At 39.6% G+C, this 11,040-nt stretch overlaps 1 long non-coding RNA gene across 1 annotated transcript; it reads left to right on the top strand.

Moving 5' to 3' along the window:
- The first annotated feature begins 689 nt into the window (after positions 1-689).
- Positions 690-2,246, top strand: LOC132100199 (uncharacterized). The gene is made up of 2 exons (XR_009423096.1): positions 690-780; positions 1,506-2,246. It is a non-coding gene; the product is annotated as an uncharacterized LOC132100199 (long non-coding RNA).
- Positions 2,247-11,040: the final 8,794 nt, after the last annotated feature.

Here is an 11,040-nt window from a genome sequence, read left to right on the forward strand (position 1 = left end):
TTCTTCTGTCAAAACTGGTGTGCTGTTAAAGTTCAAATTAAATTGGTCTATTCAATCTAATGGACATATAGATACCAAATTATTTTTGACACTAAAATGTTAACATGCATATTGTTTACACATTGTTGTTTTCCCAAGAGTGAGCATCAACGTCATGCTACGTGTGAAAAAAAAGGTACATCATTTGTCACAGGAGCAGTACCTTTTCAAAAGCTCACCTTTGTACCTAAAGAGTCCATACTGGTACCTTAAAGTTACATATTAGTACGTAAAGTGCACATATTAATACCTAAAAGGTCCAAAAGTGTAGCTTTTGAAAAGGTATCGCCCCAGTGACAGTTTTGTACCTTTTTTTCTGAGACTGCAGGACATTTCTTTCAACCAGTATTTATGTAAAATGTTTCCATCCTACAAATTTCAACAGAGCAGTGTGAGTCTAAATGTGTTGTTTTTTTTTGTTTAGTTTTTTTAACAGCATCGTTCCCTAAGGCAAGACACTACAGGAAGAAGCAAGAGTTTCGCAACATGTTGTTTCAGACTAGAAAACTGTTTATTTTGTTGCACTTTATATTTATACACATATACACACACACACACACAAATAAACACATGCTAAATCTAGCTTGACGGCAGGAAATGTGCTCGTGATACGTGTTCACACCCAGCTTTCTTCTTCAAGCCAATAAATATCAGTTCAGTGAGCCTCTCAGACACTTTCTGATCTTCATCTCAGACTCTTTCAGACTCTTTCATTCACACAAACTCAAGAACAACTCAAAGGTAAATCTGCATACAGTACACATGCAGTTAAACTTGTAAATCCTGAAGTTCAGATACTGAAGGATCTTCTATTGCATCACATTCTTCAAATCAAGATATTAAGCTTGCGTAAAAGCTTTAGTTCGAGTTAGTTTATTAATAAAATAGTATTTTATTTGACTTAAAATAAATCATGTTACACTGCAGCAGATGTTGATGTCAAACACAAACTGCTTGGATGAGAAGAAACACTTCACACAGTTTGACATATTGTTATGCATTTTACACCACAAAATCTATTTAAATGAGTATTTCAATTTTTAAGATCTATGAACTTCATAAGATTTTTGAACTCAACAGGTAATCTGACACTATTTTGTGTCTTAGTTATAATGCATTTAGAAAGCGTATATCTGAATGATTATGTGATGAATGTTTTGTTATTTGGACAATAATTCACAAATTTGGTTAAACATGTACTTGTATAAAACTCGTTCAACAGCTTTAATCAGATCATTAAAAGATTTGAGCTAGATCATCTTTAGGCTGTGCAGGTCATAACCATTAAAAACATTCAAACATCTAAATTAAGTTTTAATATAAAAAAAAATACAATAATTACAAATGATATTTAAATCTTTTGACATCTTATCTACATAAAACCTGTTATAGAGCTTTCTGATTCCTATAGCCTACATATTTCATCTCTCTGCATCTCTAATGATCTGTCTTTCAAATGTTTTCAGGATGAGAACGGAGGTTTTCCTCGTGCTCCTCATGACTCTGGTGTTCACTGATGGACTGAATAATGTCACGTTCAGCCGAGAGAAACGGGCTCTTTTCTCTAACACGGCATATCCTTGCCAGAGATCTCAGAATAACAATGCATATTATACTTTTAATCGCCGACATATTCTCTCAGAGGATTTTGACACAAACAGTGGATTGGCTTGGGCAGATTATCTCACTAGACAGGGTCTTTGTGGCAGAACACGTCTTCAGTCCTTCCTCCCTGGACGCTACAGCAATAGCATTAAGAGAATCTGCAACGGACAAGGCGTCAGAGACACGGGAAACTTGTGCATCAGTAGGAGGACATTCACAGTGTACATTGTTGAAAGCTTTTTGAGAAATGGACGATGTGAAGTTACACCTAATAACAACAGATATTATGTTGTTGTTGCTTGTGAGGCCATTGATAATGAATGTGTGCCTGTTCACTATGAGAAACAAACTAGGTACCGACCGTCCAGTTACGGTCAGATCTGCAGACCATAAGCAGAGGATGTACTAAGAATACATGTTTAACCATTTATTAAAACGTTGCTATGCCACATGCATGTTTAGACTGGATATAATTCCAGAAGCTTCTCAATAAAAGCTTTCTTAGCAGAGCACAGTTTGGTTTTATAAAACAAACTGATCAAATGTGTAACTCAAATGCTATGTAAGTTGCTTTAAATAAAAGCATCTGCCAAAGCCATTAATGTGTCTGTTCTTTTGTGAAATCATTTTAAATGTGTTTGAGTCGAGACACCCCAGGTGAATACGATAAAACAAATCTAATTAGGATCAAAACATTTCCAAATATTTTCTTTACACACGTTTCCTGAAATGTTATGTGTTAATGAGGCAATATATAATAAAATATGCACTAACACAACATTTTTAGAAATCTAAACACTGGATCAGTGTTTGGGTAACATTACAAGTATGTAATCAGATTACTTTTTTCAAGTATCTAGTAAAGTAACACATTACTTTTAAATTGACAACAAAATAGAGGGTTTTTTTTTCAAATGAGTAATGTAAGTTACTTAATTTTTCAAATGTATTTACAGACATCTCTCCTGTCTCCATGTTGAGTGAATCAGGAGTAAGTGCAGAGGCAATTCCTTCAACATGAGGTTTATGCATTTCATTTTTGCTGCAAAGGACCTTTACAGTTGACGAGTTTACAGTTTTGTTTTGTGTTTTGCCCAGTAAACTCCATCAAATGATGTTAAGCTCCCATTATGTCTCATTTCTTCTCCAGTTTTCCTCAGATCCTTCAGGTTCTTCATCAATTTATCTTTTCCCTCCTCCTTCAGTCTGTCAATCAAGAAATCCAGATGTTGAAGAGTGAAAGCGCTGTCTGCTTATGAGACCTTACACACACTTCATGCAGCTCATCATTGTAACACTTCATGACTGGACCCACGAGCAGCGCACGAGCAAATCAACCTATGGTAAGCTCACACTACAGGATTTTTGGCTGGATTTTGCTGTCCCGGACAGATTTCCAGAGTTTGCGAACAAAACCCTAGGATCACGACCAAATCGTTGCTCGTTGTGGTCGCCGGAGCTCGTTAAGTATGAGCAGAAGTTATCAACGTGATCTGAACCTGTCTCGAGCTATCACAGACACTACGACATTTTCAAACCTGTTTGATATTATCGCCACGTGATATCATAATGTGAGCAACACAGTGACAAGGTGGAACTAATCCAGCCAATCACAGTGCAGATGGTAGAAATGGAGAAAGGTCGATCAAATTAACCGTACATCATCTTCCAGGAAGAATGCAGCTGGTCCTAGGTGAGATGCAAGCAGGTGAGTGGGTATCCAAATCATAATGGGAAACTCAACTGAATGATAATGAGTCCTTATGTATTGCAGGTGCTGGTTGACGGGGCTGAACACAGGTAGAACGCAGATGGGTGAGTCCTTCCGATTGACTCAACATTAGCGATGTTACGTTCTGTGCCGAGGCTTGCATCGCTTTAGAGGAATGACGTCATTGATGATATCTGAAGCCTCGCTTGACCAGATTGGATCAGGTAGTTTACAAATTCACAGTCCTCTGCCCTGTTAAACCCAGCTACTTTCCAGTGTTAAACTAATGATATTCCCCCTCCTGCCTATTATGAGCAACCACTTGGTTTACACACATGTGATAGCCCCATTCATTTCAAGCCAATATGTTTATTATACAGTTATGTAATGTTATACAATAATTATATGCCACTAGAAAATACACATTATATTCATATACATAGATTAGTCTGTGGAAATTATTATTATTATTATTATTATTATTATTATTTTCTTCACCATTATTTCTATGCCTTAACTGGCACAGAAAATACAGTGTATTACAGATCACATCAGGTCATCTGTAATGTATTTGCTTGTTTTACACTCAGGCCATCAGGTGGTAGTGTGAGCAAATGAAGCCTTGAGAAATGAACCCTTCTGTGAACCACTTGGCTGAAACTGTGTTGGAAAAACCTTCTGAGGCTTCTTCTCGTCATCACTACTCAACATACATTGAAGTCAATAGGCAAGAATGATTAAACAGTCCTAATCACGATGAGACCAGACAATGAGTGTGACATGCACGGATAAATCATTCAGAAACAAAATACTCCAATAATGTACGGACATTTTATGTTAACTTTAACCCATTACTCTAAAATAATAGTTTTATTTGACTGAATACTTCAACAAGCCACAACGTATTTCTTTAAATAGCTCTAAATGTGTTATTAGCCATCTGGGGTCAGTTGTTCAAAAGTAATCTGATCAGATGTTGGCCATCAGAATAAAGCAAATCTTGAAAATGGGTTTTTCAAAAGACAACAAGTATTCTGAATTCAGATTAGATCATACAATCCAATCTCGGTTTTGATCTGGATTAAATCCTCAGTTTGTGTTGTTCAAAATGTTTTAGTAAGCTTGTGATACTTTTGATAAAAAAAAAAACAGACAACAACAACAACAAACTGGCTTATTCTGATCCCAGGGTGGATTTCAGGAACAAAAATGGAAAAAGAAAAAGAAAAAAAACCAACCCCGGTGGAATGTTGTGTATGTATGAATGAATGATATGCAACAATTGACAGTCAACAGAGCAGCCACAGCAAACATAGATTGGCAGACCATTTTTAACAAGCCTGTAGTCAATATATGCTCTGCAACTCAACAAGCAGATGACAGACACAACAGCACATGCAGTCATATAATAGTTTGGTGTGAGGAACAGAACATTATTATGTGAAAAGAGAACACACACACACACACACTGTGGGTGGGTGGGGGGGGGGTATTAATATAATTGCACTTCTAAATGTGATGCATGGAAATAAAATACTTGTGGCACAAACAAAACCAAAACTAAACACAATGGGGGAAACAAAGATGACTGATATTAATTAGACTAACTACACAGCTTGTAAATATTCCAATATTTGTTCAAAATGTCACACTTGTTATTTTAGATGGTATTATCACCATAACCTCTGGCTCGAACCAGTGACGTAGTTAATTTCTGGGTTGATGGCTGAGCAGATTCTCCATGCAGACATCAGACAGTGCTAGAAATAACCAGCTCATATCGGACATATCCTGAACACATTATGAAATGCTTGCAATATCTGGATGAGTTTATTTATTTAAGCCTATAAGCACCTTTTTATACAGTGATTATGCCTCTTACCAATATAGCTTGCAAATGATTTGCTTTTGTTTTTATTTCTATTCTTATATTAACATTTTTTAAGTGCACTATTTAACTCTTAGACAATCAAACTAGACCTAATTATAACCAAGAAGCTCATCTGCCAAATGTCTATGATTACTAAACTTGAGGAGAACAGACCATTTTGTAAGTATGAAAATTCAGATGCTTATGATGTAGGACAGACTTGACTTACTTTACCTAACCTGAGAATAATTAAAACAAGGTAGAAGGTGTAAAAAATAAAGCACCGCAAAACACCAGCTCTTTCACAAACACACACACATTTCCTTAGCTATTTACATGGGTCCATTACATAGACTGCTTTTGTGATATATATATATATATATATATATATATATATATATATATATATATATATATATATATATACACTGTAGAAACTTACTATATTTTTATACCAGTTAAAATAAAAATAAAATAAAATAAAAAGTTTGTCCCATAAGGGATATTGTGGACCCTGACACGTCCGGACATGTACAATATCCATGATTTATGGAGACGACAGCGGTCACCGTGAATTTGCCAACTAAAACATGTTTCTGGATCAACATCTTTTGATGGTCAAAAATATAGACTTAACCCAATCCCTACCCCAAACCTAACCCTACCCATAATTTATTCCTAAAATCAGTGGGAAATGATAGATGAATAACAAGAGAAGCACTAGAAGCACAAGTTGTAGGCCTAAAACCGATATTTACTGAAAAGTTATATCTCAATTCTGATTGGTTGATTGGAATGTCATTCCAGGATCAACAAGGATGAAATCACTTGGTGAAATCACCCTCGCCATATGACAGCATAGTAAAAAACATTTTACTAAAGAAAAGCAAATCATTTATTATACATTTTAAGCACACATTCAACATTTATTATATATATATATATATATATATTTTTTTTTTTTTTTTTTTTTTTTTTTGGTAAACTTTATATTCATAAAATTATTTTTTATTCATTACCATTTTCTTTAAAATAACAGAATGATGTGTTTTAAGCTCAATAAGCTTAAATACATTTTGAAAACAGATCTAGAAGCTCCATTTCCTTCTAAAACAATTATTCATCTCACATATTTCTTGCAATTGTACTGAACTATTCTCTGAAACACTATCAATTTGCCCATCTTTATTGTGCTCAGAATACTGTGCACAATGCTTAGTCCTTTACACCAACCTCTGAATGTGTTTCAATGTGTGCCGTACTCGAGGGCTGATGGGAGAAGATCGACCCAGCCACAGACTCACTGGGAAAAACTGCTGAGCTTTCCCCGGGGATGCTACTTCAACCACACCGACAACACCAGCTGCATCACAACTTTCAGATCAGCGTTGTCCTTAGTAATCATATAAATGAAACGCATGAAACAAACAGTATGTTTCAACAGAGGTGATTCACTTCTGATTGGGATCTTTTTGATTGTAGAAACTAGTTTACCATATTGGAATAAAGACTGAGTTAAAATATCCTTGTTTACAAAAGGTGGTAACCTTTACATGTTCATTGGCTTTATCTGCACCATCAAGAAACAAAACTACTGGAGCAGTTCTTCTCTGGCCAAACAATGAAATGCATCCATATGAATCACGGCCACACGCACAAACTCATAGTAATAAGTTTATACTGTATAATACATTTTTAAAAGGCATAATAATACAGCTTCATTTAAATAATAATCTCTCTCTGTTTAATGTAATATTAATAATAATTTAAAAGGTCAAATGTAACAATCTCCAGGAAAACAATTCTTAGAAATCATGTGTGAAGAAAATATTTATGTTATTTCTGAAAAAAAAAAAAAGCTTGGATCTTTTCAGCTCATCAGGGCTTACAGCATATTTCTAATAGTTGTGAAATGATAACTGATAACAAGTCCATTCATAGCTGTTCTGGAAGATTGACTTTCGGTTTGCATTTGGGTCTGTTGACATATTTGGGGAAAATGTTACATAGCAAGATAGAGAAAACAATAGAGATTGAGAAACAAAAATGATTGATCGATGTGATGAGTGGAGAGGAGGCCGACAGCTGTGGGAACGGTGTGTAGCCGGGGGAGTAAATGATAATGAGAGACACCTGCAACACTCACTGGTCTGGAGTCACACAGAGAAGCCAATTGTCATCTACTCTCCACTCGTCACAATATACAGATCAGACGTAGAATTAGTAGCACAGTGAATTTCGTTCACTAGATTTATAAATAGTGCGCACGATTTACTAATTAATTCCATCGATTTGCTAAATCGTGCGCAAGATTTAGCAAATCGAGGGAACGCAATAGTAATCGTGTGCACGTTTTAGTACATTGAGGGAACGAATTAGTAAATCGTGCGCACAATTTATTTATTTTTGCTTGCATGTCATGTGCGAGACTCCATAGCTTTAAAATAAATTTGAGATCATATTTATTAGTTAGCCTTTGGCTCAATAGATTGATTTAACAAAGTCGCTGTTGTTTACCTCTTGTGTTGTTGTTATTAGCTATTGTTAGTTTGTTCTCTTTTACCTCTAGTTGTGTCACGGCTTTTGCTGCTGGAAGGAACACGGAGCCGAAGGATAAACGAAACAAGGCTTTATTATATCTAACATAGGCATTATCCAAACATGGATCACAGAGGAAGACACAGGTAAGTAGCAAGTAACTGGTAACTGGTGGCAAGTGGCAAGTGGCAAGTAACAAGTAACAAGTGGCAAGTGACTGGTAGACCCGACCAAACAGAACTGAAAGGACAAGGCTTTTATACAAGGGATAATGGGGAAACACAGGTGGATGGAATCACTAAATTAACCGGGAAATAGAACACATGGAGAAATGAATAGACACACCTGGGAACTAATCAAACCACACACGGAAGACAGAAACTGGAACACAGGGGCAAAAACACACAAAATGAGTCCAGGTATGTGACAGTACTCCCCCCTCCCGGTAGGTGCGTCCTCGCACCGTAGAAACAACAAAGGGAGGCGTGGGTGGGAACTTGGGAGGAGGTTCCGGTGGAGGAAAGCCTCCCAGGAGGGGGCCAGCAGACAGGGACCACAGAGGAAGGAGCCAGGGAGGAGACGACGGAGGGAGGAGCCAGGGAGGAGACAGGAGGGATCTGAACGAGGAGCCACCCAGCAGGGCCCAGGCCACAGCCATAACGGCCCAAGGTGGGGCCGACGGTGGAAGGAGCCATGGAGGAAGAATGGTCGCTGACTCCAGGGACTCGACCCACGGCAACGGAGCAAGTGGAGGAGGAGCCCGAGGCGGAGACAGAGAGCCAGGGTGATGGGGAGGAGCCGGAGGTCCTGGGCGGAACTGATGGCTCTGGTGACTGACGCGGCGATGTGGATCCGGAAGGCCGCGGTGAGGCCAGAGTGACCGAGGACTGAGGTGTAGCCGAGGGGATGAAGGAGCCTGACGGAGCCAGAGGGACGGAGGGATGAGGCGAAGCCGGAGGAGTGGAGTCCCGAGGCATAGGATGGACGACGCCAGACCAAGGCGGGGCCGGAGGGACGAGGGAGCCAGGCAGAGCATGTGGACTGCCGGGCCACGGCGGAGAGGAAGGAGCTAGGAGCCATGGTGGAGCCGACGGGTCAACGGGCCGAGGTGGAGTCCAGGCCTCAGAGGCTGGAGACGGAGGTGAGGGAGACGCCGACCAAGGCGGCGCTGGAGGATGGCGCTCCCGCTGAGCTCGCACCACAATGATGGTAGGCTGAGGGCGAGCAGAGGGGCAGCCAGACGACAGCGGAGGAGGAGGCAGGAGTGGGTGGGAGGGTGGGAATTTCGGAGGAGCAGGCACTGGAGTGAGTTCTGGGGCTGGAGCCCTTCCTGGGCTTAACTGGAGTTCAGGAGCCTGTCCTGGGTTTAACTGGGGGTCAGGAGCCCGTCCTGGGCTTAACTGGGGATCAGGAGCCCGTCCTGGGCTTAACTGGGGATCAGGAGCCCATCCTGGGCTTAACTGGGGATCAGGAGCCCGTCCTGGGCTTAACGGAGGGTCAGCAGCCCGTCTTGGGCTTAACGGAGGGTCAGGAGCCCGTCCTGGGCTTAACTGGGGGTCAGGAGCCCGTCCTGGGCTTAACGGGGGATCAGGAGCCCGTCCTGGGCTTAACGGGGGATCAGGAGCCCGTCCTGGGCTTAACGGAGGATCAGGAGCCCGTCCTGGGCTTAACGGGGGATCAGGAGCCCGTCCTGGGCTTAACGGGGGATCGGGAGCCCGTCCTGGGCTTAACGGGGGATCAGGAGCCCGTCTTGGGCTTAACGGGGGATCAGGAGCCCGTCCTGGGCTTAACAGAGGATCAGGAGCCCATCCTGGGCTTAACGGGGGATCCATGACACACTACGGAAAGAAAAAGACTGAAAAAACGGAAAACAAAACGGAGGGAAAACACGCAGTTTTTAACTTTTTGGGTCGGGTCTTCTGTCACAGCTTACGCTGCTGGAAGGAACACGGAGCCGAAGGATAAACTAAACAAGTCTTCATTATATCTAACATAGGCATAATCCAAACATGGATCACAGAGGAAGACACATGTAAGTAGCAAGTAACTGGTAACTGGTGGCAAGTGGCAAGTAACAAGTAACAAGTGGCAAGTGACTGGTAGACCCGACCAAACAGAACTGAAAGGACAAGGCTTTTATACAAGGGATAATGGGGAAACACAGGTGGATGGAATCACTAAATTAACCGGGAAATAGAACACATGGAGAAATGAATAGACACACCTGGGAACTAATCAAACCACACACGGAAGACAGAAACTGGAACACAGGGGCAAAAACACACAAAATGAGTCCAGGTATGTGACAAGTTGATGGCACATTGGTCAACCTTGCATTGTTTTAACCTGTTAACTGTCACTCACATTTTTAACATAGACCAGAAAAGGGCATGATCCAAACCTACATTTTTATAATTCATGACTGAAAACATTTTGTAACATGATTTTGATGTACCATTTTCATGGTAATGCAATGTTTGAATTTAAAATGGGTTTCATAGGATGAATTTTGAGATTTTAAATTCTAAAGTGATATATAAGTTCTGATGATTTCTAAAGTGTGATAGAGAAAAAGGCAACAGAGAAGACTTTTTTTTTTTTGACAAAGATCAGAGCTCTTTTGAGGTGCACTCTTGCCATAAATTAATTTATTACTTTTCCTACATAATTTTTAACAAAAAGATTGGTAAAATACCAAGTTATGAGTCTTAGACCTTTCCAACGATATATAGTTTATTTAGATTAGATTAGGATTTAATTGTAATATAGTGAAGTAATCATAGGCGTCCCACCGAAGGGGCCGGGTAACAGTTAACAGGTTTGAATGGTACTCAATAAAAAATTTTAAACAAACAAATGAAATTGATGAAAAATTATACACTCATGGTCATCAATGCCATATAGACTGAATTGTTAACCATCAGGATATTTTTATATTTCCACGTACTGCTGTCTTGAGATCCTGTTTGACAAGTTAATGAGCTCAGCCTTCAAGGACAGTTTTTTTTTATTTTTGTGAGTTCTACGGATATTTGATCACAAGGAACACCATTGGTTTAACACCATTACTGGACTTTACACTTTCATCTGTTGTAAAATGTGAACACACACATACTTTTTTATGAGACTAGACTGTTTAATAAATGTGCATCTACAACACGAGCAAAATTATAGCACCTCTTTCCTTAAAGTGCATAGAAATGTAGCTAGAGCAACGTATTTCAATGAGTCTGGATGGCACGGTTTATAAGTTGTGCTCTAGAGTTTAAGTGCATCT

This window comes from Carassius carassius, chromosome 2, assembly GCF_963082965.1.
Source record: "Carassius carassius chromosome 2, fCarCar2.1, whole genome shotgun sequence".
Taxonomy (NCBI): Eukaryota; Metazoa; Chordata; class Actinopteri; order Cypriniformes; family Cyprinidae; genus Carassius; species Carassius carassius.